The 26,180-nt window shown below is 41.9% G+C and overlaps 2 pseudogenes; both read left to right on the forward strand.

The window, feature by feature from the left end:
* Window positions 1-3,939: 3,939 nt before the first annotated feature.
* On the forward strand, window positions 3,940-7,328 carry LOC129560051 (olfactory receptor 4B1-like; annotated as a pseudogene).
* Window positions 7,329-18,477: 11,149 nt separating this feature from the next.
* Window positions 18,478-19,426, forward strand: LOC148775306 (olfactory receptor 4B1-like; annotated as a pseudogene).
* The last annotated feature ends 6,754 nt before the right edge of the window (window positions 19,427-26,180 follow it).

Below are 26,180 nucleotides of genomic sequence, written 5' to 3' on the forward strand. Positions count from 1 at the left end.
AGTGGTCTCGCTGTCCTAATCCTCCACCATCTTGTTCCTCCCCAGAAATCTATATTTTAAGATCACTACCCCCTCTTCACTCTCAGGATCAATCTCAGTGAATCTGCAAAGTGCTTCTCTCAGTCTACCTAGGAATTTACTAGGAGCTTCCTTCTCCTCCTGTTCTATGTCTGACAATTTGTCAGAGGTTGAAGTCAAGTGGGCCTTAGAAAGCATCACTACGAACAAAGCTAGTGGAGGTGATGGAATTCCAGGTGAGCTGTTTCAAGTCTTGAAAGATGATTCTGTGAAAGTGTTGCAGTCAATATGTCAGCAAATTTGGAAAATTCAGCAGTGGCCACAGGACTGGAAAAGGTCAGTCTTCATTCCAATCCCAAAGAAAGGCAATGCCAAAGAATATTCAAATTACCACACAATTGCACTCATCTCACATGCTAGTAAAGTCATGCTCAAAATTCTCCAAGCCAGGCTTCAGCAATATGTGAACCGTGAACTCCCAGATGTTCAAGCAGGTTTTAGAAAAGGCAGAGGCACCAGAGATCAAATTGCCAACATCCTCTGGATCATGGAGAAAGCAAGAGAGTTCCAGAGAAACTTCTATTTATGCTTCATTGACTATGCCAAAGCCTTTGACTGTGTGGATCACAGTAAACTGTGGAAAATTCTGAAAGAGATGGGAATACCAGACCACCTGACCTGCCTCTTGAGAAACCTGTATGCAGGTCAGGAAGCAACAGTCAGAACTGTACATGGAACAACAGACTGGTTCCAAATAGGAAAAGGAGTACGTCAAGGTTGTATATTGTCACCCTGCTTATTTAACTCATATGCCAAGTACATCGTGAGGAACGCTGGGCTGGAAGAAGCACAAGCTGGAATCAAGATTGCTGGGAGAAATATCAATAACCTCAGATATGCAGATGACACCACCTTTATGGCAGAAAGTGAAGAGGAACTCAAAGGCTTCTTGATGAAAGTGAAAGAGGAGAGTGAAAAGTTGGCTTGAAGCTCAACATTCAAAAAACAAAGATCATGGCATCTGGTCCCATCACTTCATGGGAAATAGATGGGGAAACTGTGCAAACAGTGTCAGACTTTATTTTTTGGGGCTCCAAAATCACTGTGGATGCTGATTGCAGCCATGAAATTAAAAGACACTTACTCCTTGGAAAGAAAGTTATGACCAACCTAGATAGCATATTAAAAAGCAGAGACATTACTTTGCCAACAAAGGTACGTCTAGTCAAGGCTATGTTTTTTCCAGTGGTCATGTATGGATGTGAGATTTGGACTGTGAACAAAACTGATCGCCGAAGAATTGATGCTTTTGAACTGTGGTGTTGGAGAAGACTCTTGAGAGTCTCTTGGACTGCAAGGAGATCCAACCAGTCAATTCTGAAAGAGATCAACCCTAAATGTTCATTGGAGGGACTGATGCTAAAGCTGAAACTCCAATACTTTGGCCACCTTATGTGACGAGTTGACTCACTGGAAAAGACTCTGATGCTGGGAAAAGTTGGGGGCGGGAGGAGAAGGGGACGACAGAGAATGAGATGGCTGGATGGCATCACCGACTCTGTGGACATGAGTTTGAGTGAACTCCGGGAGTTGGTGATGGACAGGGAGGCCTTGCGTGCTGTGATTCATGGGGTCGCAAAGAGTCGGACACGATTGAGTGACTGAACTGAAGTGAAAGTCTTAGCCCGAGCTTGCCTAATCCTTTAAGAATATATCTGACAAAATGACTCTGATCCCATCTTCCTTTCGCTGTGTTGTAGTCCCAGGCTGGTTCTGTAGTTGGGACCGCCTGATTCCCAGTAGGAGGGGTGGTTATTTTGTCCTCCCTCTTCTCTACTGATTCATTACCAAACCATTCATTTCCATAAGCAACAGCTTTCCCCAAAACTAGAGTTTTTAAGTTGGGAGTCAGCGTTTGTCCCAAGATATATATCACATCCTTCCAAGTCAGGTCATATAGCAGTGTAACACCTTTAGAAGCTCTAATATATTTTTTCTGGGTCCTGTAAATAGTCTCACATATCCTTCTTGATTCTTTGTATTTCTTGATAAGAAAAGGGCTTATCAACTTTCATATACTGATTATTTCTCCTGGTGGGTGCTTCATAAAGAGGCAACAACAGCTTGTTTGGCTGTTCCTCAGCGTCTCTGGCTGCTCTGTGCATATGATCCCAGGGATAGATTGGAGAAACCTGCTTTTCTTTATCTCTTTGTTTCATGTCCTCCATCTCATCCTGTATTTCACCCTTAGTTTTTACTGTCTGGGCTTCTCTTACTTTGATTGTCTGAGTTTCTATTGAAGCCAGAGTAGTCTGAGGTCGTACTGAGCCTGGGGTTGTTTGGACCTCCCCATGGGCAGTTTGAATGTCAGTTTGGATCTTTACTGAGAGCAAGGCAACCCTACCTATGGGGGTTTCCTGACTTTTAGTTTGCTCAGTTTGGAGTCCCAGGTATGGGGGCAAAGTAGGAGGACAGGAGGAAGCTGAAGGATTCACACCCAAATCTATACCCTTAGGACATAAGTCTGGCATACCTCGCAGAGATAAAAAGGGCAACACATATGCTATTTCTACCCATTTCCCTTGTTTTCTACAGAACCAGCCTAATTGTAAAACAATAATTGAGATCCTTCAACAGGTCAGCATTCTCCGTCTTCTAAATGATACTGTTGCCATTTAGTATCACAGAAGAAGATCAGGAGTGTCTTCTTTAAGCTCCAGGGATCAAATCTATTCGAGTTTTTCAGGATACAGTTCAAAGGAGTGAAGCTGGAATTGTTAGCTCCCGTCTGTAAGAGAGAAAAAAAGCGATCAGCGCCATCTTTCTACTGGAGGCGCTCCTCCGTGCTCTAGATGGGGGTGTAGACAGACTTTACACTGAAAATTCCTTCCCTGTTCAGACTTAGTCTGTCCCTTACCAACACAGGAGCCGTACTCGCACCTCCCTGTTCTACTACTGAGATGGGATGGAGATGCACTGGGGTAGACCTGATGGTATCCCAGACTGATGTCCAGTTCCTCATTATTAAAACCTGGCTTGCCTCTAATGCCACCTGGAGGGCAATCAGAATAACCTTACGTAATGCTGCCCATGGAGAAGGCAATGGCAAGCCACTCCAGTACCCTTGCCTAGAAAATCCCATGGATGGAGGAGCCTGGTAGGCTGCAGTCTGTGGGGTCGCTAAGGGTCGGACACGACTGAGCGACTTCACTTTCACTTTTCACTTCCACACATTGGAGAAGGAAATGGCAACCCACTCCAGTGTTCTTGCCTGGAGAATCCCAGGGACGGGGGAGCCAGGTGGGCTTCCGTCTGTGGGGTCACACAGGATCGGACACGACTGAAGTGACTTAGCAGCAGCAGCAATGCCGCCCAAGTTAAGACTGTTGAGGGAAACATTTGTCACCTGAGTGCAGGACCCTGAGTGTATTCCTGACCACAGTAACACCAGTACGAACATGAAACTGAGATGTTCCTTCCAAGCGTCACCACACCAGCATAAGTGACAGCAAAAGAGATGTTGAAGGGCTGGTCAGTGAGGAAAAAGTGATTTTTGTCCCCAAGTTATTAGGAACAGGCCCTCCATTTCATTCTCACAGATTCCACAGAAAGAATATCTAAGGAGTTGGGACAAAAGCCCCTGGAAAGCCTCCACTGGTCCACCAATAGCTAGGTTTACCAAAGGGAGAAACTCATTGTACCTCCAATCTGAGTAACCTTTAACCTCAGAGATGCTCTTGGAACTAGAATTCTATCTAGCTTCCAAACTTTAGACTCCTGGGGAGGCTAGGCACTTCCTGATTACCAATCCAATTTTGGGACCTAAGTAACAGTACACAGTAACAGCATAGATCACAAGTCCCTTGAAAGTCTATGATCCAACACATAGGTTAGTAGTTCTAATTCCCAAGAATATGTGAAATGGTCAAAGAGACCAGAAAGTTTGACCAAGAAAAGAGAGTTCATTCCACAGGCTTTACTCATTTCTGGTTGATCCCTGAAGGAGACACTGGGTGCCTCTTGGCATTGGCAGGTCAGTATAAACCCCCTACAGGTTTCTGCCATAAGCTGTATGAGGTCACCACAGAACCGCAGAGCAGGGCTCCTCACTTGCTTCACGGAGGGCATGTCATTCAATCACACAAGCACGTTGTAGAGTTAGTAAAGTACAGCAGAACACGTGTTTGCTAGGAGAAAAAAGAATTAGAGCTCCAAGCATTCTTACCTTGTACTGAAGGATCCCGGATGAGCTCCCAAGATGAAAGATTGTTGCTGAACCACAAAAGATGCCAAGATTCTTGGCTTTTAAAGGAGAAAAATTCAATCTGGGGCCAGAGACGAGGCTTGGTCAATCAGATCTTTTGCTTAATAAAGTTTTATTAAAGTATAAAAGAGATAGAGAAAGCTTCCAACACAGACATCAGAAGGGAGACAGAGAGTGCCCCCTTGCTAGTGTTAGCAAGGGAGTTATATACTTTTAATTAGCTATTACAATGAATCAATAGAATGTCTGGTTGTAAAGAACTTACTAGACCCATAATTTACATCTTAGGATAACAGGATTAGCCAGAAGGTTTTTTCCAGAAACTGTCCTCAAGGAGGATACATTATTGTTATATAATCCGAAGGAATGTAGAGGAAAAAAAGTTTGTCCATTCCTCCTCCTTGAGAATTCCAGAACCCTCTCTCCTTGGGGACCCCCGGATTTCTCATCAACCTGCCTAGGAATTGACTCTCTCATTCCCCCCTTTTCTTTTAGGAGGTTGATGTCACCAAGGGAAAGGGGTATTGTTTTTGTTCCATAACTACTTCCTGCTGTTTAGAGGCGTGGTCCCTAAGTCGTTGAGGCAACAGAACCATATGTTCCTAAACACTTTACAAAAATAATATTCCCCACACCCCCAACATTAGAGTAGACACGACAGTATTGAATTGCTAGCTAAATGAACAGACCTCAGGAAATGGAAAAGCTGTTCAAACCTAACACGGCAGCCTAAGAAACAAAGTCCTGTATAGGAAAAGTATGGAATCATGATGACTGGAAACATTTCCATGATCGCTTACATCCCCGGGGTTGAAGCCTTTCCATCTTTTCCATCTTTTATTCTTTTTTTTTCCTGTTTTTATTTCTTTTTCTATTTTATAAATAAGTTCATTTGTATCATTTCCAAAGCTATATATTTTTAAAGTTTTAGTATAAAATCAGGGATAGTTCAATTCAGTACAGTCTCTCAGTCATGTCTGACTCTTTGCAACCCCATGGACTGCAGCACACTAGGCTTTCCTGTCCATCACCAATTTGTGAAGATAAGGGGAAAGAGAATAGGCTCAAACTTAGAAATTCAAAGTATTAATACTATTTCATTCTTATGTCTCATGGACTACATGTGGTGAAAAAAGTCCTAGTTGGTTAGCTTAATCTGGAGGATATTTTTTTGAATTACATGACAGTGTTAGCTTAAGGTGGTATCATGATCTATAGTTTTTCTCTCTAGTCTGGGGTTGTATAGATGTGTAAGGGGTGTCAGTAAGTATGTTCCAGGGATGTAACTCATAGAGAAATCTCACTCTTGTTACATACTTTGCTGTTGGCTGCCAACCTTGGAAAAGAACAAGCAGACTGGCCACCCATAACAATGCTATCTAAGGACAAGCTCTGTGTGTTCATGATCTGTCAGTAATTTGAGCAGAGGGACAAGTGTTTTGAAAGTAATAGGGTAATGGTGGTACAAGCTAGTGAATTGAGTTATCTCCAATGTGTTTGAGCATTTGTCATAGGAACATAGTTATTGAAGATGCAAGACTGTTGAAGGAATCTGACCTGAATAGTAGGAGGACTGGTAGAAAGGAGTGAAGAAATCAGGACAGAAGACCTTTTGGAAAAGGGCAGAAATATCAGTGGAAAGATGATTCCCTGAGGCAGAGATGAAGAAAATAAGGAAGTTAGGAACAGAAATGTCTCATGAAAATTCCCCAATAGGAGAGAGCATTCAAAATGCAATGAAGTAAAGAACACTGAAAAATGCAACAAGGATAATAAAACTATAAGCTCTGAACTTAAATTATTCCCTAAATTCAGAATATCTTATAATGGACTAAAATGAATTGTGGCAAAAGTCAGAAAATCTGGTTCTGAGTCTCATAATTCACTACTTTCTGTGTGATCTTGGGTAAAGAACCAATTCTCTGAGCCTTAATTTTCTGATATATAAACTGTTGTTAGATTGGTGGCATTTAATGCTGAATAAATTCACACTGGCTAAATGAATGATATCATAGTAAGTGTATTATAATGTTTGCACTGCTCAACATGCTATATATAGAGTGAATTCATTATGATCAGTGTTCCATTTTTTGCAAGTCTCTCAGTAGCTCTTATCCAGCACACCTGAACAGATTCCACAGCGAGTACAAATAATGTGACTGAATTAATTATCACTGGTCTTTTCCAGGATCCAGAGGTGCAGAGAGCTTGCTTTGTGGTGTTTCTTCCCATGTACTTGGCCACGATGGTGAGCCATGGCCTCATATTTCTGACAGTCAAAGTCAGTAAGAGACTGCATTCCCCCACATACTTCTTCCTTAGTCACCTGTCCCTGGTGGAGATCAGTTACTCCTCCACTATTGTCCCTAAATTCCTCTCAGACTTACTTTCCAAGATTAAAACCATCTCCCTGGAGGACTGTGTGTCTCAGATATTCTTCTTTCACTTGTTTGGAGTTGCTGAGAACTTTCTGCTCACAGTAATGGCCTATGACCATTATACAACCATCATGAGTTGGACTGTGTGCCACCTGTTGGTGGCTGGCTCCTGGTGGGGGGGCATAGCTTACTCCATGGTGCAGATCCTTGTCACTGTCCAGTTGCCCTTCTGTAGCCCAAACGTGGTTGACCACTACTTCTGTGACCTCCATCCCTTATTCAAACTTGCCTGCACTGACACCTCTGTGGAGGGGGTTATTGTGATGGCCAATAGTGGATTATTGTCTGTATTTTCCCTCCTTATCTTGGTTTCCTCCTATATTGTCATCCTGGTCAACTTGAAGAACCATTCAGCAGAGGGAAGACGCAAAGCCCTCTCGACCTGTGCCTCTCACATCACGGTAGTCATCTTGTTCTTTGGACCCGCCATCTTCTTCTACATGTGACCCCCCTCCACCTTCACTGAGAACAAGCTGGTGGCCGTGTTCTACACGGTGGTCACCCCCATGCTGAACCCCATCATCTACATACTCAGAAATGCAGAGGTGAAAGTAGCCATGAAGAGGTTGAGGGGCAGGAAAGTGAACTCAGGGGTGGGATCAAAATAAAGATCTGATAACAATTAGTAAGAATACGTTGACAAAATTTTCATCCTGATTTTGGTCAACTATAAGGAACAGCAAAATTTAACATTTTTATTTTCTGTTGTATTTTAGATGAGCTCCTTATGTTCCATGGGATCAATCACAACCATACATGCATATGTACCTGTCTGTATTTTGGAAAATGTTAAAATTTAAGCTTTCTTCCTCCTCTTTTTTCAGTAGTCTATCATGCAAAGTGAATAGACCTAGGGAAAGAATCACCTGACTGGAATCTCTACCTACTATCTTCTATGTTGGCCACCTGTGGTTTGTTCACTTTCATTCTGTGGTATGCAGAAAGACTGTGGCACTTGGAGACAATATTATGTTTTTCTTTTTCATTCCTATTAGCGTTATCTTGTGCGAGTCCTTGAAAGTCCTTCCTACTTTATTTGGTTCCATAACAGCTTTAATATGATTACAAATCTGAAATTCTGTAGTAGGAGCTTTATTTTATAGGGTTAGGGGGCATGGAAAAGGGTTAGAATGGAAAAGCCTTTAGGAGGTGAAATACAGTAAGGCTAATATAGTATTCTGAATAATTTTACACAATGTCTCCCTTCTATATATGTTTTCTGGGCACTGAGATACGACATAGCTGAATCTAGCCTGTTGTCTGTTTATGTACAGGCTGTGAGTTAAGAATGATTTGCACATGTTTAAATGACTGAAAAAAAAGTATAATAGCAATTTGTGATGCATAAAAGTCATAGGAAATTCAAATCTAGTGGCCATAAATAAAAGTGTATTTGACTGTCTCCATGTCCATTATTATATGTGTTATCTCTGGTTGCTTTTGTGCCACAGTGATGAAATTGAGTAGTTGTGACAGACTATACAGTTTGCAAAGTTTAACTATTTCATAAGTAACCCTGACAGAGATTTTCAATCTCTGCCTTAAGCTTTAACAATGTTAGTTGGTTTCTCAATAAGAAAATTAGATGTTAATGGTTCTGGGGTTGTTCTGTTGGTTCTGTGATGCTAAGGCACCTGGTTGGTGACTCTTTAATTCTCTTGGTGTCCCCTTATTGCCTATAATGTCAATAATAGCTATAGGTATCATATTTTTATGTGGGAAGAGAGAGGCTGTCCTTTTATTTTGGGAAATAGTCCCCTGAAATTTTCAAAGAGAATTCTTTTTATTTTGTCACTGACTCAGAACTGAGTTATGTGTCTCTGCTGCTGCTGCTAAGTCACTTCAGTCATGTCCGAATCTGTGTGACCCCATAGATGGTAGCCCACAAGGCTCCCCCGTCCCTGGGATTCTCCAGGCAAGAACACTGGAGTGGGTTGCCATTCCCATCTCCAATGTGTGAAAGTGAAAAGGGAAAGTGAAGTCGCTCAGTCGTGTCCGACCCTTAGCAACCCCACGGACTGCAGCATGTGTCTCTACTTAGATGCAAAGGAGGCTGGGAGAGTGAGTAGTGGCAAAGAGGAATGAGGTGATACAATTAGCTTACACCAGACACTGTGTTTCCCTTGGGCTGGGCACACTGGTGCTTGAACACGGCCAGAGCTCTGACCTTAAGGAAGGAGTTCCTCCACAGGAGTTTCGACAGAGGCTAGTACACTTGGGCATAGTGACTCTGGTGCCAGACTGACTGACTGGCTGAAACCCCACACTCAACAGTGACTGTGTATCCTCAGACAAGTGATTAAAACTCTGTGACACAGTTTCCTTGGCATGGAAGTTAGAGTTAAGCGCAAGAACCGTTTTCTTTATGTCACTGTTTTCCCAAGAGTGTACCCTGCTTTAATTTTACTCTGAAAAGTAAAGGAGAGGACCCTGTGATGTGACTGCCTGGGAGTTGTAAGCAGGAACCAAACCATCACTGGAGTCCTTGAAGGCAAGGACTGAATCTTATTTTCATACGTATCCATACAACCATAGTTCTGGGCCAGTTTTTTGCAAATAGCAGAGGTAGAAGTATTGCGGAGGTGCAACTAAATAAGCTGGAAGTGAAAGCCTTTGACTGTGTGAACCACAACAAACTGTGGAAAACTCTGAAAGAGATGGGAATAACAGACCACCTGACCTGCCTCTTGAGAAATCTGTATGCAGGTCAAGAAGCAACAGTTAGAACTGGACATGGATCAAGGGACTGGTTCCAAATTGGGAAAGGAGTATGTCAAAGCTGCATATTGTCACCCTAGTTATTTATCTTCTATGCAGAGTACATCATGCAAAATGGCTGGCTGGATGAAGCACAAGTTGGAATTAAGACTGCTGGGAGAAATATCAATAACTTCAGATATGCAGATGACACCACTCTTACGGAAGAAAGTGAAGAGGAACTAAAGAGCCTCTTGATGAAAGTGAAAGAGGAGAGCGAAAAAACTGGCTTAAAACTCAACATTAAAAAAACAAAGATCATGGCATCTGGTCCCATCACTTCATGGAAAATAGATGGGGAAACAATGGAAACAGTGACACAGACTTTATTTTCTTGGGCTCCGAAATCACTGCAGATGGTGACTGCAGCCATGAAATAAAAAGACACTTGATCTTTGGAAGAAAAGTCTTGACCAAACTAGACAACATATTAAAAAGCAGAGACATTGCTTTGCCAACAAAGGTCCATCTAGTCAAAGCTATGGTTTTTCCAGCAGTCATGTATGGATGTGAGAATTGGACTATAAAGAAAATTGAGCACTGAAGAATTGACGCTTTTGAATTGTGTTGCAGACGACTTTTGAGAGTCCCTTGGACAGCGAGGAGATCTAACAAATTAATCCTAAAAGAAAGCAGTCCTGAATATTCATTGGAAGGACTGATGCTGAAGCTGAGGCTCCAATACTTTGGCTACCTGATGCACATTTGAAAAGACCCTGATGCTGGGAAAGATTGAAGGCAGGAGAAGAAGGGGACAACAGAGGATGAGATGGTTGGATGGAATCACTGAGCCAATGGACATGAGTTTGAGCAAGTTCCAGGTGTTGGTGATGGACAGGGAAGTCTGGTGTGCTGCAGTCCATGGGGTCACAAAGAGCTGGACACAACTGAGTGACTGAACTGAACTGATCACCTCTAGAGTTTCAATTTTCAGCTTCAGTTTTATGACCTCAGAGGCCCATTAGTGCTCTATCCCATGCCATCTAGTAGTACATAATTCCATGCTGCGGAGGATCTCTATTGGTATTGTCCAGTATTGTAGTGGTCATAGAGAATTTGCCCTGTGTTTAGGGAAATCAACAGCATTTTAAATTTTATTTAATTTTAATAAGCTTAAAGTTAACAAGTTACTTATGGCTGTTGGATGCCATATTGAGCAGCACAGCTCTAGCATTTCATTTATACTCCAGAAGGCAGACGAAAAGGAAAGGGCAAAGATAAACTCAGCTCTTTCCCTCTTAGGTGGTGGTGGTGATGGTGGTTTAGTTGCTAAGTCATGTCTGACTCTTTGTGACTCCACAGACTGTAGCCCAGCACTCTCCTCTGTCATAGGATTTCCCAGGCAAGAATACTGGAGTGGGTTGCCATTTCCTTCTTCAAGAGTTCCTTTTGACCCAGGGATCGAATTCAATCCTCCTGCATTGCAGACAGATTCTTTATGAAGTGACCCACCTTTTCAGGAGATTTTCCAAAACTGTCACACAGCACTTTTGCTTTCATCTTATTTGATGGAAATTAGTCATTGACCACCTTTAATTACAAGGAGGGCTGGAAACTATATATTTTTTAATGTTGTGTGAAATTGTTGTTAGTTAAAAGTCATGGTTCTTTTCTGTTTCTAAATAAGAAGGGGTGAATGGATGTAAGGATTGGCACATATTCTCTGGATAATTCCAAACGCAGTTAACATTTTTCATAAACATGAATTGTAATGGCTTGGTACTATCACAGAGTCTAATAGTGACACCAGTTCAGTTCAGTTCAGTTCAGCCGCTCAGTCGTGTCTGACTCCTTGCGACCCCATGAATCACAGCACGCCAAGCCTCCCTGTCTATCACCAACTCCCGGAGTTCACTCAAACTCACCTCCATCGAGTCGGTGATGCCATCCAGCTATCTCATTCTCTGTTGTCCCCGTCTCCTCTTGCCCCCAATCCCTCCCAGCACCACAGTCTTTTCCAATGAATCAACACTTCACATGAGGTGGGCAAAGTATTGGAGTTTCAGCTTTAGCATCAATCCTTCCAATGAACACCGTGGATCGATCTCCTTTAGAATGGACTTGTCGGATCTCCTTGCAGTCCAAGGGACTCTCAAGAGTCTTCTCCAGCACCACAGTTCAAAAGCATCAATTCTTCAGCGATCAATTATCTTCACAGTCCAAATCTCACATCCATACATGACCATGGGAAAAACCATAGCCTTGACTAGACGGACCTTGATTGGCAAAGTAATGTCTGCTTTTTAATATGCTATCTAGGTTGGTCATAACTTTCCTTGCAAGGAGTAAGCATCTTTCAATTTCATGGCTGCAATCACCATCTGCAGTGATTTTGGAGTCCCCCAAAATAAAGCCTGACACTGTTTCCACTGTTTTTCCATCTATTTCCCATGAAGTGATGGGACCAGATGCCATGATCTTAGTTTTCTGAATGTTGAGCTTCAAGCCAACTTTTTCACGCTCCTCTTTCACTTTTATAAAGAGGCTCTTTAGTTCTTCTTCACTTTCTTCCATAAGGGTGGTGTCTACTGCATATCTAAGGTTATTGATATTTCTCCCATAAATAATTTACTTAATTGTTTAACAATTTCAAGGCTTTAATTTCATAGTTGATTTGGCAAGATTTCCTGAGCATGTGTTATGTGCCAGGGATTGTTCTAAGGGATCGGGCTGTACAGCAGTACACAGGACAGAGAAGGTCCTTGCCTACATGGAGTTATATTCTAAGAAAGCAATCTGTTTTCTGAAGCTGTTGAGAACTCTGAGTGAAGGAGATCTTCTGTATCTGTGTTTGTGCATAGTGGCCACAGCCATGTGACTAATTAGCGTATGAAAATAGGCCTTGGAGACTGAATAATTGGCTTTTTACTATTATTTAATTTTAATTAAATTTATGTACCCTGAATATTCATTAGAAAGACTGATGCTGAAGCTCCAGTACTTTGGCCACCTGATGTGAAGAGCCAGTCCATTGGAAAAAAGACCCTGATGCTGGTAAAGACTGAAGACAAAAGACAATGGGGCAGCAGAGGATGAGATGGTTAGACAGCATTATCGATTCAATGGACATGAATTTGAGCATACTCTGGGAGGTGGTGGAGGACACGGGAGCCAGGCATGCTGCAGTTCACGGGGTCTCAAAGAGTCAGACATGACTTCGTGACTGAACAACAATCAAATTGGATATCATGGATCCATAACACTTTATTGTTTGTTTGTGCTACAAAATTATCATTATTACTGTAGATCAGGGGTGAGATTGCTCCCATTTTCCAGCAAAGTACCATGAATACATAACTGCAAGGAGATCAAGCCTGTCAATCGTAAAGGAAATCAGTCCTGAATATACTTTGGAAGGACTGGTGCTGAAGCTGAAGCTCCAATACTTTGGCCACCTGATGTGAAGAGCTGACTCATTTGAAAAGACCCTGATACCGGAAAGATTGAGGATAGGAGGAGAAGGGGGCAACAGAGGATGAGATGGTTTGATGGCATCACCGACTCAATGGACATGAGCTTGAGTAGGCTCCTGGAGTTGGTGATGGACAGGGAAGCCTGGCGTTCTGCAGTCCGTTGAGTCACAAAGAGTCAGACGCAAATGAGTGACTGAACTGAACTGAATAGTATCATGATGTTTCTGTGGCTGACTACTTTAATCTCAGCTCTCACTCTCCAGCTCTTCTAACTCATCCTCACATGGCTGCTCGCTGCCCCGTGCCTGCGGAGAAGTGCCTGGATGACTGGAGGGATAGGGCACCCCACCAACCATGTGCTTCAGGAATGAACTGTGTGTGTGCCTTTTCCTGCCCTGTGATGAGCTACTTCTAAGAATGGACTTTTTAAAGTATGGGACACAGTTGACCACTCTCTCCTTGAAACAATAGATATCTTCATTTGCATGACACCATTCTCTCTTGGTTCCTTTCCTAGCACACTGGCTACTCCTCAGTTTCCTTTACTGGTTTCTTCTCATTTCTTCAATTTCTAAGCATCAACATGCTTGGTTCTCAAACTGCTTCCTATTGGTCTCTAAGGAAATCCTGCTGAGTCTCATTGCTTTAATCTTTCAGACGTCTCTAAGATTTAAAGCTCTCAGATGGACGTTCTCCCTGAGATTTGATTTATATATGCAACTATCTACTCAACATCTCTACTGGGAATTTTGAAATGCAACTTCACTTAACATGTCCAAAACTGAGCTCCCAATTTTGCCTGCTCCCTCCCTCTTTTTCAATCATTCCAACCTCAGTAAGTGGCAACTCTTTTCTGAAATTTAAGTCTGTTTGAAGGTTCCTTAATTCTTTCCTCTCTCTCCTTTCAGTCAAAACATTAGCAAATCTTATAAGCTCTACTTTCAAAATATCGAGACTCTGATACTTTTCTAGAATATTCAGTGCTAAAATTTTAGCAAAAGTCACAATCATCTCTTGACTGGATTATTGTGATGGTCATCTAACTTGTTTCCTTATATTTGCCTCTACTATTTCCTCTCCCTTTTCCTTGATCTCAGGACAGCACACAGATCTTGGCTTGAGATGGTCTTTCCTTTCAGTTCAATTCAGTTCAGTTCAGTTGCTCAGTCATGTCTGACTCTTTGCCACCCCATGAATCACAGCACCTCAGGCTTCCCTGTCCATCACCAACTCCCTGAGTTCACACAAACTCATGTCCACAGAGTCGGTGATGCCATCCAGCCATCTCATTCTCAGTCGTCCCCTTCTCCTCCCACCCCCAATCCCTCCTAGCATCAGACTCTTTTCCAGTGAGGCAACTCGTCGCATGAGATGGCCAAAGTATTGTAGTTTCAGCTTTAGCATCAGTCCTTCCAATGAACACCCAGGATTGATCTCCTTTAGAATGGACTGGTTGGATTTCCTTGCAGTCCAAGGGACTCTCAAGAGTCTTCTCCAACACCACAGTTCAAAAGCATCAATTCTTCGGCGATTAGCTTTCTTCACAGTCCAGCTCTCACATCCATACATGACCACAGGAAAAACTATAGCCTTGATTAGACAGACCTTGGTTGGCAAAGTAATGTCTCTGCTTTTTAATATGCTATCAAGGTTGGTCATAACTTTCCTTCCAAGGAGTAAGCGTCTTTGAATTTCATGGCTGCAATCAACATCTTCAGTGATTTTGGAGCCCAAAAAAATAAAGTCTGACACTGTTTCCACTGTTTCCCCATTTCCCATGAAATGATGGGACCAGATGCCATGATTTTTGTTTCCTGAATGTTGAGCTTCAAGCCAACCTTTTCACTCTCCTCTTTCACTTTCATCAAGAGGCTTTTGAGTGACTCTTCACTTACTGCCATAAGGGTAGTGTCATCTGCATATCTGAGGTTATTGATATTTCTCCCGGCAATCTTGATTCAAGGTTCTGCTTCTTCCAGCCCAGCGTTCCTCATGATGTATTCTGCATATAAGTTAAATAAGCAAGGTGACAATATACAGCCTTGACGTACTCTTTTTCCTATAATAATTTCTGTTCGTTTCCAAGGCAAACCATTCAATATTACAGTAATCCAGGCCTATGCCCCAACCAGTAATGCTGAAGAAGCCGAAGTTGAATGGTTCTATGAAGACCTACAAGACCTTTCAGAACTAACACCCCAAAAAGATGTCCTTTTCATTATACGGGACTGGAATGCAAAAGTACGAAGTCAAGAAACACCTGGAGTAACAGGCAAATTTGGCCTTGGAGCATGAAATGAAGCAGGGCAAAGGTTAATAGAGTTTTGCCAAGAGAATGCACTGGTCATAGCAAACACCTTCTTCCAACAACACAAGAGAAGACTACACATGGACATCACCAGATGGTCAACACCGAAATCAGATTGATTATATTCTTTGCAAACAAAGATGGAGAAGCTATATACAGTTAGCAAAAACAAGACCAGGAGCTGACTGTGGCTCACATCATGAACTCCTTATTGCCAAATTCAGACTTAAATTGAAGAAAGTAGGGAAAACCAGTAGACCATTCAGATATGACCTCACTCAAATCCCTTATGATTATACAGTGGAAGTGAGGAATACATTTAAGGGAGTAGATCTGATAGATAGAGTGCCTGATGAACTCTGGATGGAGGTTCGTGACATTGTACAGGAGACAGGGACCAAGACCATCCCCATGGAAAAGAAATGCAAAAAAGCAAAATGGCTCTCTGAGGAGGCCTTACAAATAGCTGTGAAAAGAAGAGAAGCAAAAAGCAAAGGAGAAAAGGAAAGATATAAGCATCTGAATGCAGAGTTCCAAAGAATAGCAAGGAGAGATAAGAAAGCCTTCCTCGGTGATCAATGCAAAGAAATAGAGGAAAACAACAGAATAGAAAAAACAAGAGATCTCTTCAAGAAAATGAGAAATTCCAAGGGAACGTTTCATGCAAAGATGGGCTCGATAAAGGACAGAAATTGTAGGGACCTAACAGAAGCAGAAGATATTAAGAAGAGGTGGCAAGAATACACAGAAGAACTGTACAAAAAAGATCTTCACGAAGAAGATAGTCAGGATAACGTGATCACTGACCTAGAGCCAGACATCTTGGAATGTGAAGTCAAGTGGGCCTTAGAAAGCATCACTACGAACAAAGCTAGGGGAGGTGATGGAATTCCAGTTGAGCTATTTCAAATCTTGAAAGATGATGTTGTGAAAGTGCTCCATTCAATATGCCAGCAAATTTGGAAAACTCAGCAGTGGCCACAGGACTGGAAAAGGTCAGTCTTCATTCCAATCTCAAAGAAAGGGACTGCCAACGAATGCTCAAACTACAGCACAATTGCACTCATCTCACACGCTAGTAAAGTCATGCTCAAAATTCTCCAAGACAGGCTTCAGCAATATGTGAACCGTGAACTCCCAGATGTTCAAGCAGGTTTTAGAAAAGGCAGAGGCACCAGAGATCAAATTGCCAACATCCGCTGGATCATGGAGAAAGCAAGAGAGTTCCAGAAAAACATCTATTTCTGCTTCATTGACTATGCCAAAGCCTTTGACTGTGTGGATCACAATAAACTGTGGAACATTCTGAAAGAGATGGGAATACCAGACCACCTGACCTGTCTCTTGAGAAACCTGTATGCAGGTCAGGAAGCAACAGTCAGAACTGTACATGTAACAGCAGACTGGTTCCAAATAGAAAATTTCACCCTAGAGAAATGTAATTCCATGGGGAAATTGTTCCCTTGATTATATGTGTGGCTTAAGTTTTTTTAAATAGTTCAAGGATCAAATCAGTTAATCACAACATTTGGACTTTTAGTGGGTGGGTAGGTGATAGGTTTTCTACAATGAAAACCAGACTTTTAAAAATCTCTCTGGTACTGCTTCTTCTTGGGATATTATTTTTCAGATATTACAAATCCAAATATCCAACCAGATCCAGATCTCCTGAATTTTCTTTATGTTTCATAGCGATTTATCTTAGATGTTTATTTTGTCATCTAAAGACATCTTACATCTTGATGATTTGTTACTGGGGACAAGGTCTGACCACTGAATCGAGTAGAAACTACCACTAGTACCTTTGATCAAAGGGCAGCCTAGTGTCATTAAAAGAAGAATGATTTCTAAGTTAGTACTAGCAAATTACTGTGTGCTTTTGGTAACGTAGTTCACCTCTTTCAGTCCTTTTCATAAGATACATAACAGAGGGACTCAATGTAAAGCCTCTAAATTATTTTTTTAACCAAAAATTATTTATTTTTCAACACCATTCTCAGTGTGGCTTAGCTTATTTTGTCCTGGATTTTACTCATTGGAGGCCTTCACTGAAATATCAGGTGGGTGTGTAATACTGGTCAAAGCATCTTGCTTGTCAAGGACCAGAATCCCCAGAGAGGAGTTCAATGTTCCATTTCGTCTCATTTTCTGCAAACTAGATCACCTCCTTGAGTAACGATCAATAGAAACCAGCAGAATGGCTAACTTCATGCTGAATGGGAGGCACTGAGTGCATTTGAACTCTGTCTGATCTGATTTCCTGTTCCAAGGAAGAATGAACCACAGCAGATTTTCTGTCCTAAAGATAGAGGTGTGACTAGAAATAAAACACAGATTTTCTAAGCAGCCATAGGACACTGGGCAAGCCAATTTCTATCTTTGAGCCACAAGTATTCATTGACAAATTAAGGAGGCTGGGTTTGATGGTTTTTTGAGAAGGGATGCATCAGTTCTATTTATTTATTTACATTGTGGCAAAAATATATAACATACAATTTGATGAATTAAAGGCCTTTACAATTTTGGGATTCTGTAGGATACCATTTGGGAATGACCAGGTAATTTTTTCTTCCATTTGTTTTCTTGTGAGAGTTTAATTTTATATATATATATATATATATATATATATATATATATATATATATATATTTATTATATTATTGTATTATATAACTGAAAGTTGGAAAGACAGTAGAACTTGTGTTCTCACAAAAAAGATAAAAAAGATAAACATATGAGATGCTGAATGTATTAGTAATTAGAAGTTGGAAATAACTTTCACAGTGTATGTGTGTAAGAAATCACCAGCATGTACACTTTGAATATGATCCAATTTTATCAATTATACCAAATAAGCTGAAAATAAAGGAAAATAAGAAAGAGAAAAGAAAAGAGATCTTATGACAAAGGTGCAATGATGTTAGTGAAAATGTAGACTATTAACTTGAATGGAACCCAAATCAGAATACCTTGTTGTGAATTAGAAGGAACCCTGGAATGAAGTCAGAAAGCCTGGTCTGAGCTTGAGACTCCACCACTTTGTCTGTGATCTTGAGTAAATAACTACTTCTCTGAGCCTGAATTTTCTAATATGTAAATTGTAGATTTTAATATTTAATGCTGAATGGGTACTTACTGGCTAAATAAAGAGCTTGTGGTAAGTGTGCATTGTACAGTGGTTTACACTGTCTAACATGCTGTGTTTGTGGGGTGAATTAATTACAATCAGTATTTCTTTTTATTACAGAGCTCTCAGTAACTCTTATCCAGCACACCTGAATGGATTCCACGGCGAGTACAAATAATGTGACTGAGCTAGTTGTCACCGGTCTTTTCCAGGATCCAGAGGTGCAGAGAGCTTGCTTTGTGATGTTTCTTCCTGTGTATCTAGCTACAGTGGTAGGCAATGGCCTCATATTTCTCATGGTTAATTTCAGTAAGAGTCTGCATTCCCCCATGTACTTCTTCCTTAGTCACCTGTCCCTGGTGGAGATCAGTTACTCCTCCACTGTTGTCCCTAAATTTCTCACAGACTTACTTTCCAAGATTAAAACCATCTCCCTGGAGGGCTGTGTGGCTCAGATATTCTTCTTTCACTTGTTTGGAGTTGCTGAGACCTTCCTGCTCACAGTAATGCCCTATGACCGCTATGTGGCCATCTGCAAACCCCTTCACTACACAACCATTATGAGTCAGACTGTGTGCCACCTACTGGTGGCTGGTTCCTGGCTGGGGGGCATAATTCACTCCATGGTGAATTATTATGCAGATCCTTGTCACTGTCCAGTTGCCCTTCTGTGGCCCCAACGTGATTGGCCACTACTTCTGTGACCTCCATCCCTTATTCAAGCTTGCCTGCACTGACACCTCTGTGGAGGGGGTTATTGTGATGGCCAATAGTGGATTATTGTCTGTATTTTCCCTCCTTATCTTGGTTTCTTCCTATGTTGCCATCCTGGTCAACTTGAGGAACCATTCAGCAGAGGGAAGACGCAAAGCCCTCTCCACCTGTGCCTCTCACATCACGGTAGTCATCTTGTCCTTTGGACCTGCCATCTTCCTCTACATGCGACCCCACTCCACCTTCACTGAGAACAAACTGGTGGCCGTGTTCTACACGGTGGTCACCCCCATGCTGAACCCTATCATCTACACACTCAGAAATGCAGAGGTGAAAATCACCTTGAAGAAGCTGTGGGGCAAGAAAGTTAACTCAGGGGTAGAATAACAATGAAAACTTTAAAAAACTGAGCATGCATATGGTGACTAAAGAAAAGTTTGATTTTAGTGAACTATGAGGAACAGAGCGAAAGTTCACCTATTCAAGCTTGTTGTTGTATTTTAGGTGAGGACTTTCAGTCAGTCCAGTTCAGTCGCTCAGTCGTGTCAGACTCTCCGCGACCCCATGAATCACAGCACGCCAGGCCTCCCTGTCCATCACCAATTCCCGGAGTACACTCAAACTCATGTCCACAGAGTCGGTGATGCCATCCAGCCATCTCATTCTCAGTCGTCCCCTTCTCCTCCCGCCCCCAACCCTTCCCAGCATCAGAGTCTTTTCCAGTGAGTCAACTAGTCGCAGGAGGTGGCCAAAGTATTGGAGTTTCAGCTTTAGCATCAGTCCTTCCAATGAACACCCAGGATCGATCTCCCTTAGAATGGACTGGTTGGATCTCCTTGCGGTACAAGGGACTCTCAAGAGTCTTCTCCAGCACCACAGTTCAAAAGCATTAATTCTTCGGTGATCAGCTTTCTTCACAGTCCAACTCTCACATCCATACATGACCACGGGAAAAACCATAGCCTTGACTAGACGGACCTTTGTTGGCAAAGTAATGTCTCTGCTTTTCAATATATTATCAAGGTTGGTCATAACTTTCCTTCCAAGGAGTAAACGTCTTTTTATTTCATGGCTGCAATCAGCATCTGCAGTGATTTTGGAGCCCAAAAAATAAAGTCTGACACTGTTTCCACTGTTTTTCCATCTATTCCCCATGAAGTGATGGGACCAGATGCCATGATCTTTGTTTTCTGAATGTTGAGTTTCAAGCCAACCTTTTCACTCTCCTCTTTTACTTTCATCAAGAGGCTTACATTCCATAAAATAAATCAGATGTCTTTCATAGCCTTCTATTTTGGGGAAAGTTGAAAATTGAGCTGCATTGTTGTTTTTCTTCATGGTCTATAGTATACAGAGTGTAGACTTTAGGGAGGGATCACCTGGATTTAATTCCCAATCTGTCACCTTCTACCTGCTAACCCTTGGTTAATTTGCTTTCCTTCTCAGTGTTAACATGCTGTGGTGTGTGAAAAGATTGTGGTACTGGGAAAAGACTGTGGTACTGTTTTGTTTTTTCCCTCTATCAATGTGCTATTGTGGGATCCCTAGAAGGCTTTTCTATCAATATTTCATTTTAGGTATAGTTAGGGAGTTTGGGGGAGAAGGAAATGACAACCCACTCCAGTATTCTTGCCTGGAGAATCCAATGGACAGAGGGGCCTTGTGGGCTGCAGTTGATAGTACCCCAAAGATTCGGACATGACTGAAGCTATTTAGTGTGCACAGGGAGTTTGGGATGGGCATGTACCCACTGCTATATTTAAAATGGATAATCAACAAGGTCTTACTGTATAACACATGGAACTCTGCTCAATGTGATGTGGCAGCCTGGATGGGAGGGGCATTTGGGGAAGAATGGATATATGTATACGTGTGGCTGAGTCCCTGCACTGTTTACTGGAAATTATTACAGCATGGTTTGTTAATCACCTATACCCTAATACAAAATAAAAATTTTAATAATGTTAAAAACTTAAAAACCATTGCTAGTTCAGTTCAGTCGCTCAGTCGTGTCCGACTCTCTGCGACCCCATGAATCACAGCACGCCAGGCATCCCTATCCATCACCAACTCCCGGAGTTCACTCAAACTCATGTCCACAGAGTCGGTGATGCCATCCAGCCATCTCATTCTCTGTCGTCCCCTTCTCCTCCCGCCCCCAACCTTTCCCAGCATCAGAGTCTTTTCCAGTGAGTCAACTCGTCGCAGGAGGTGGCCAAAGTATTGCAGCTTCAGCTTTAGCATCAGTCCTTCCAATGAACATCCAGGATTGATCTCCTTTAGAATGGACTGGTTGGATCTCCTTGCAGTCCAAGGGACTCTCAAGAGTCTTCTCCAACACCACAGATCAAAAGCATCAATACTTCGGCGATCAGCTTACTTCACAGTCCAACTCTCACATCCATACATGACCACGGGAAAAACCATAGCCTTGACTAGACGGACCTTGGTTGGCAAAGTAATGTCTCTGCTTTTTAATATACTATCAAGGTTGGTCATAACTTTCCTTCAAAGGAGTAAGCGTCTTTTTATTTCATGGTTGCAATCAGCATCTGCAGTGATTTTGGAGCCCAGAAAAATAAAGTCTGACACCGTTTCCACTGTTTTTCCATCTATTTCCCATGAAGTGATGGAACCAGATGCCATGATCTTTGTTTTCTGAATATTGAGCTTCAAGCCAACCTTTTCACTCTCCTCTTTCACTTTCATCAAGAGGCTTTTGAGTTCCTCTTCACTTTCTGCCATAAGGGTAGTGTCATCTGCATATCTGAGGTTATTGATATTTCTCCCGGCAATCTTGATTCCAGCTTGTGCTTCTTCCAGCCCAGCGTTCCTCATGATGTATTCGGCATATGAGTTAAATAAGCAGGGTGACAATATACAACCTTGACGTACTCCTTTTCCTATTTGGAACCAGTCTGTTGTTCCATGTACAGTTCTGACTGTTGCTTCCTGACCTGTATACAGGTTTCTCAAGAGGCAGGTCAGGTGGTCTGGTATTCCCATCTCTTTCAGAATTTTCCACAGTTTATTGTGATCCACACAATCAAAGGCTTTGGTATAGTCAATGAAGCAGAAACAGATGTTTTTCTGGAACTCTCTTGCTTTCTCCATGATCCAGAGGATGTTGGCAATTTGATCTCTGGTTCCTCTGCCTTTTTAAAAACCTGCTTGAACATCTGGGAGTTCACGGTTCACATATTGCTGAAGCCTGGCTTGGAGAATTTTGAGCATGACTTTACTAGCGTGTGAGATGAGTGCAATTGTGCGGTAGTTTGAGCATTCTTTGACATTGCCTTTCTTTGGGATAACTCTGTATACGAGACAGCAAAAGAGACACGGATATATAGAACAGTCTTTGGACTCTGTGGGAGAGCATGAGGGTAGGGTGATCTGGGAGAATGGCATTGAAACATGTATATTATCATGTGTGAAACGAATCACCAGTCCAGGTTTGATGCATGATACAGGGTGCTCGGGGCTGCTGCACTGGGATGACACGGAGGGGTGGTATGGGTAGGGAGGTGGGAGGGGGTTCAGGATGTGGAACACATGTACACCTGTGGTGGATTCATGTCAATGTATGGCAAAACCAATACAATATTGTAAAGTAAAAAGGAAAAAAAGAAAAAAGAAAAGTAAAGCAAACAGTATTATCCTTTCCTGAAAATTTATAACTTTCAGTTAGCAAATAGTCTCATACCACAAATGTTGTAACAAATGTATTTTCCTGTAATGAGCATTCATAGACTAACATTAAAAACTCATTTTCCTTAGATGTATTAAATTGAATCCTTCAACAGAGAAAATATTTTGAGTTACAGACTTCCACAGAAGCTCAGTGATGAGATGTACAGAATAAATATAGATTTTCTTAAATATTTGTAGCTTTTATTTAATTATTTGATAATCTTCTTCCTAGTATTTTAAAAAAATATAACGGATAATGAAAAAAATGATAATGGTTAACTCAGACTTTGACACTTTCAAAAGCATTTATTGGGTTGGCCAAAAAGTTTGTTTGGGCTTTTTACCTGACATCTTATGTTAAAACCTGTAAAATAATTAAAAATTTATGATCATAATAGTCTCTTAATCACTAGTTGACACTTGTCATTTTTGTTTCAACTTTAATTTTAATCAGGCTAAATTAATGACAATTATGTTTAGGACTGGGAGAGAGCACATTGGTCTTACAAAGTGCTATTATCCTATTGGAAAACTATTCATGGAAGAAAATTTAATACAGATGAGGTCAAACAGAGTAATAAACTGACATGTAGTGTTTTCAAAGCAACATCCAGTTTAATACTGATAAATATCAATTTGGAAAAATTTTGTTTCCTTTTGAGAAGAGTGTCTCAATAGCAGTAGTATTGTGATTTTGGCTCAGATAACCTTTGTTGTGGTGGTAGGGGGATGTCTTCTGCATTGTAGGATGTTTCTTAGCATCTCTGGCCTCTGCCCACTAAATGCCAGGAACACCTCCTTCCCACACAGTTAGGAAATGAAAAAACATGTCTCCAGATGTTGCCACATATCCTCTTGGGGGCAAAATTCCCATGGTTGAGAACCACTGTTCTGTAGCCTCACCCTTATCCACATCAAAGGCCAGGAGAACTGCTGTCTCAGTTTCAGACATTTGTGGCCCATAATTCCTTGAGCCCAAGCTTTGACTCTATGGATCACAGCAAACTGTGGTAAATTCTGAAAGAGATGGAAATACCAGACCACCTGATTTGCTTCCTGAGAAATCTGTATGCAGGTCAAGAAGCATCAGTTAGAACTGGACATGAACAGCAGACTGGTTCCAAATTAGAAAATGAGTTCAGTTCAGTTCAGTCGCTCAGTCGTGTCCGACTCTCCACGACCCCATGAATCACAGCACGGCAGGCCTCCCTGTTCATCACCAACTCCCGGAGTACACTCAAACTCATGTCCACAGAGTCGGTGATACCATCCAGCCATCTCATTCTCTGTCGTCCCCTTCTCCTCCCGCCCCCAACCTTTCCCAGCATAAGAGTCTTTTCCAGTGAGTCAACTTGTCGCATGAGGTGGCCAAAGTATTTCAGTTTCAGCTTTAGCATCAGTCCCTCCAATGAACATCCAGGATTGCTCTCCTTTAGAATGGACTGGTTGGATCTCCTTGCAGTATAAGGGACTCTCAAGAATCTTCTCCAACACCACAGTTCAAAAGCATTGTAAAGACTGTCTATTGTCACCCTGCTTATTTAACTTATATGTAGAGTACCTCATAAGAAATGCTGGGCTGGATGAAGCACAAGCTAGAATCAAGATTGTTGGGAGAAATATCAATAACCTCAGGTATGCAGATGATGCCACCCTTATGGCAGAAAGCAAAGAAGAACTAAAGAGCCTCTTGATGAAAGTGAAAGAGGAGAGTGAAAATGTTGGCTTAAAACTCAACATTCATAAAGCTAAGATCATGGCATCTAGTGGCATCACTTCATTTCAAATAGATGAGGAAACAATGGAAACAGTTACAGGTTTTATTTTGGGGGGCTCGAAAATCACTACAGATGGTGACTGCAGGCGTGAATTTAAAAGATGCGTGCTCCTTGGAAGAAAAGCTATGGCCAATCCAGACAGGAGAGACATTACTTTACCAACAAAGGTCAACAAAGGTCTGTCTAGTCAAAGCTATGGTTTTTCCATATGTATGGATGTGAGAGTTGGACCATAAAGAAGGCTGAGCACCAAAGAATTGATTCTTTTGAACTGTGGTGTTGGAGAAGACTCTTGAGAGTCTCTTGGACAGCAAGAAGATCCAACCAGTCAATCCTAAAGGAATTCAGTCCTGAGTATTCATTGGAAAGACTGATGCTGAAGCTGAAACTCCAATACTTTGGCTACCTAATGTGAAGAACCAACTCATTGGAAAAGACCCTGATGCTGGGAAAGATTGAAGGCAGGAGAAGAAGGGGACGACAGAGGATGAGCCTGTTGGATGGCATCACTGACATGATGGACATGAATTTGAGTAAGCTCCGGCAGTTAGTGATGGACTGGGAAGCCTGGCATGCTGCAGTCCATGGGGTCACAAAGTGTCAGACATGACTGAGAGATTGAACTGAACTGATCATTGGGATGGCGTCATTTCATGTAGAACCATGACTGAGTTCATGATAAGCAAGAGCTGGATATATTTGCCTCAGAACAGCATAGAGCCCTGTAGCCTAAGTGCTCTGTGAACAATGGGTGAAATTAATTTAATATATTACCTATTGGTTTCTGAAGTTGTTACCTACAAGAACATTTGAGAGGTTTGTATCCAGGTCCTTCTTCCCAAGAGGTAGGTGCCTGATTAGGAAGGGGAAAGACATGGCTCTCTGGGGACCAATCTTTTCTCCTTTAATCATTATATACACCCTCCACCTCCAGTATCTCTCAGCAGAGTGAACTCAAAGCTTAGCTGACAGAATTCTTGCTTCTCTGTGAAACATCTGAGAGGCAAGTCTACTGTGTTCTTGTTTTTAGTCAGGTGGAATAGACTCACTGGCTTAGTCTCAGCATTCCTAAGGTTTCACGGAGAGCAGATCCTCCATCTGGCAACGCCTAAAATGCATGAGCTCTGGTGCATAACTTGACCTTAATGCTTGGAGATTGAAAACTGGATGTGCTCAGAGCACTACTGACCTCTCTAGGATCAGAACAGATAAAAGGAACAGTAGTGAGACAGCAAAGGCACAGAAATGGTAGGGTGAGTTTTGTTTTGTGAGCATGTGATGATTGTAGTTTCACTTTGAAAGTAAAGGGAACCCTACCAGCAAGCCTGTGGTATTTCACAAAGTGCTCTCACACTGGTCTGGTCTTTGCCTGAAATAAGCACTGTGCTAGACATGGGATTCAGGGGTGGAAAGACGTGGTCTTGGTCCTTGGTGACCTTTGTTCTTTCAGTATCTGCTGAACTTCTGTGATATACCAAATACTGTGCTAAGAAGACTAGGATGATCTATATGCACTGTTCCTCCATCCTGTGTACATTCACTGAGTGTAATTTTGTGCAGGTGCTGCAGTTAGCACTGGAGATAGAGTGGTAGCAAGAAATAATCTCTACTCTAGAAAGTTCGGTTTGGTGGGCCAGATGGTCACATAGAACAAATACAATTCAATGTGTAAA

The sequence above is a fragment of the Moschus berezovskii genome, chromosome 16, assembly GCF_049115385.1.
Source record: "Moschus berezovskii isolate FMDL1 chromosome 16, NW_MosBer_1.0, whole genome shotgun sequence".
Classification (NCBI taxonomy): Eukaryota; Metazoa; Chordata; class Mammalia; order Artiodactyla; family Moschidae; genus Moschus; species Moschus berezovskii.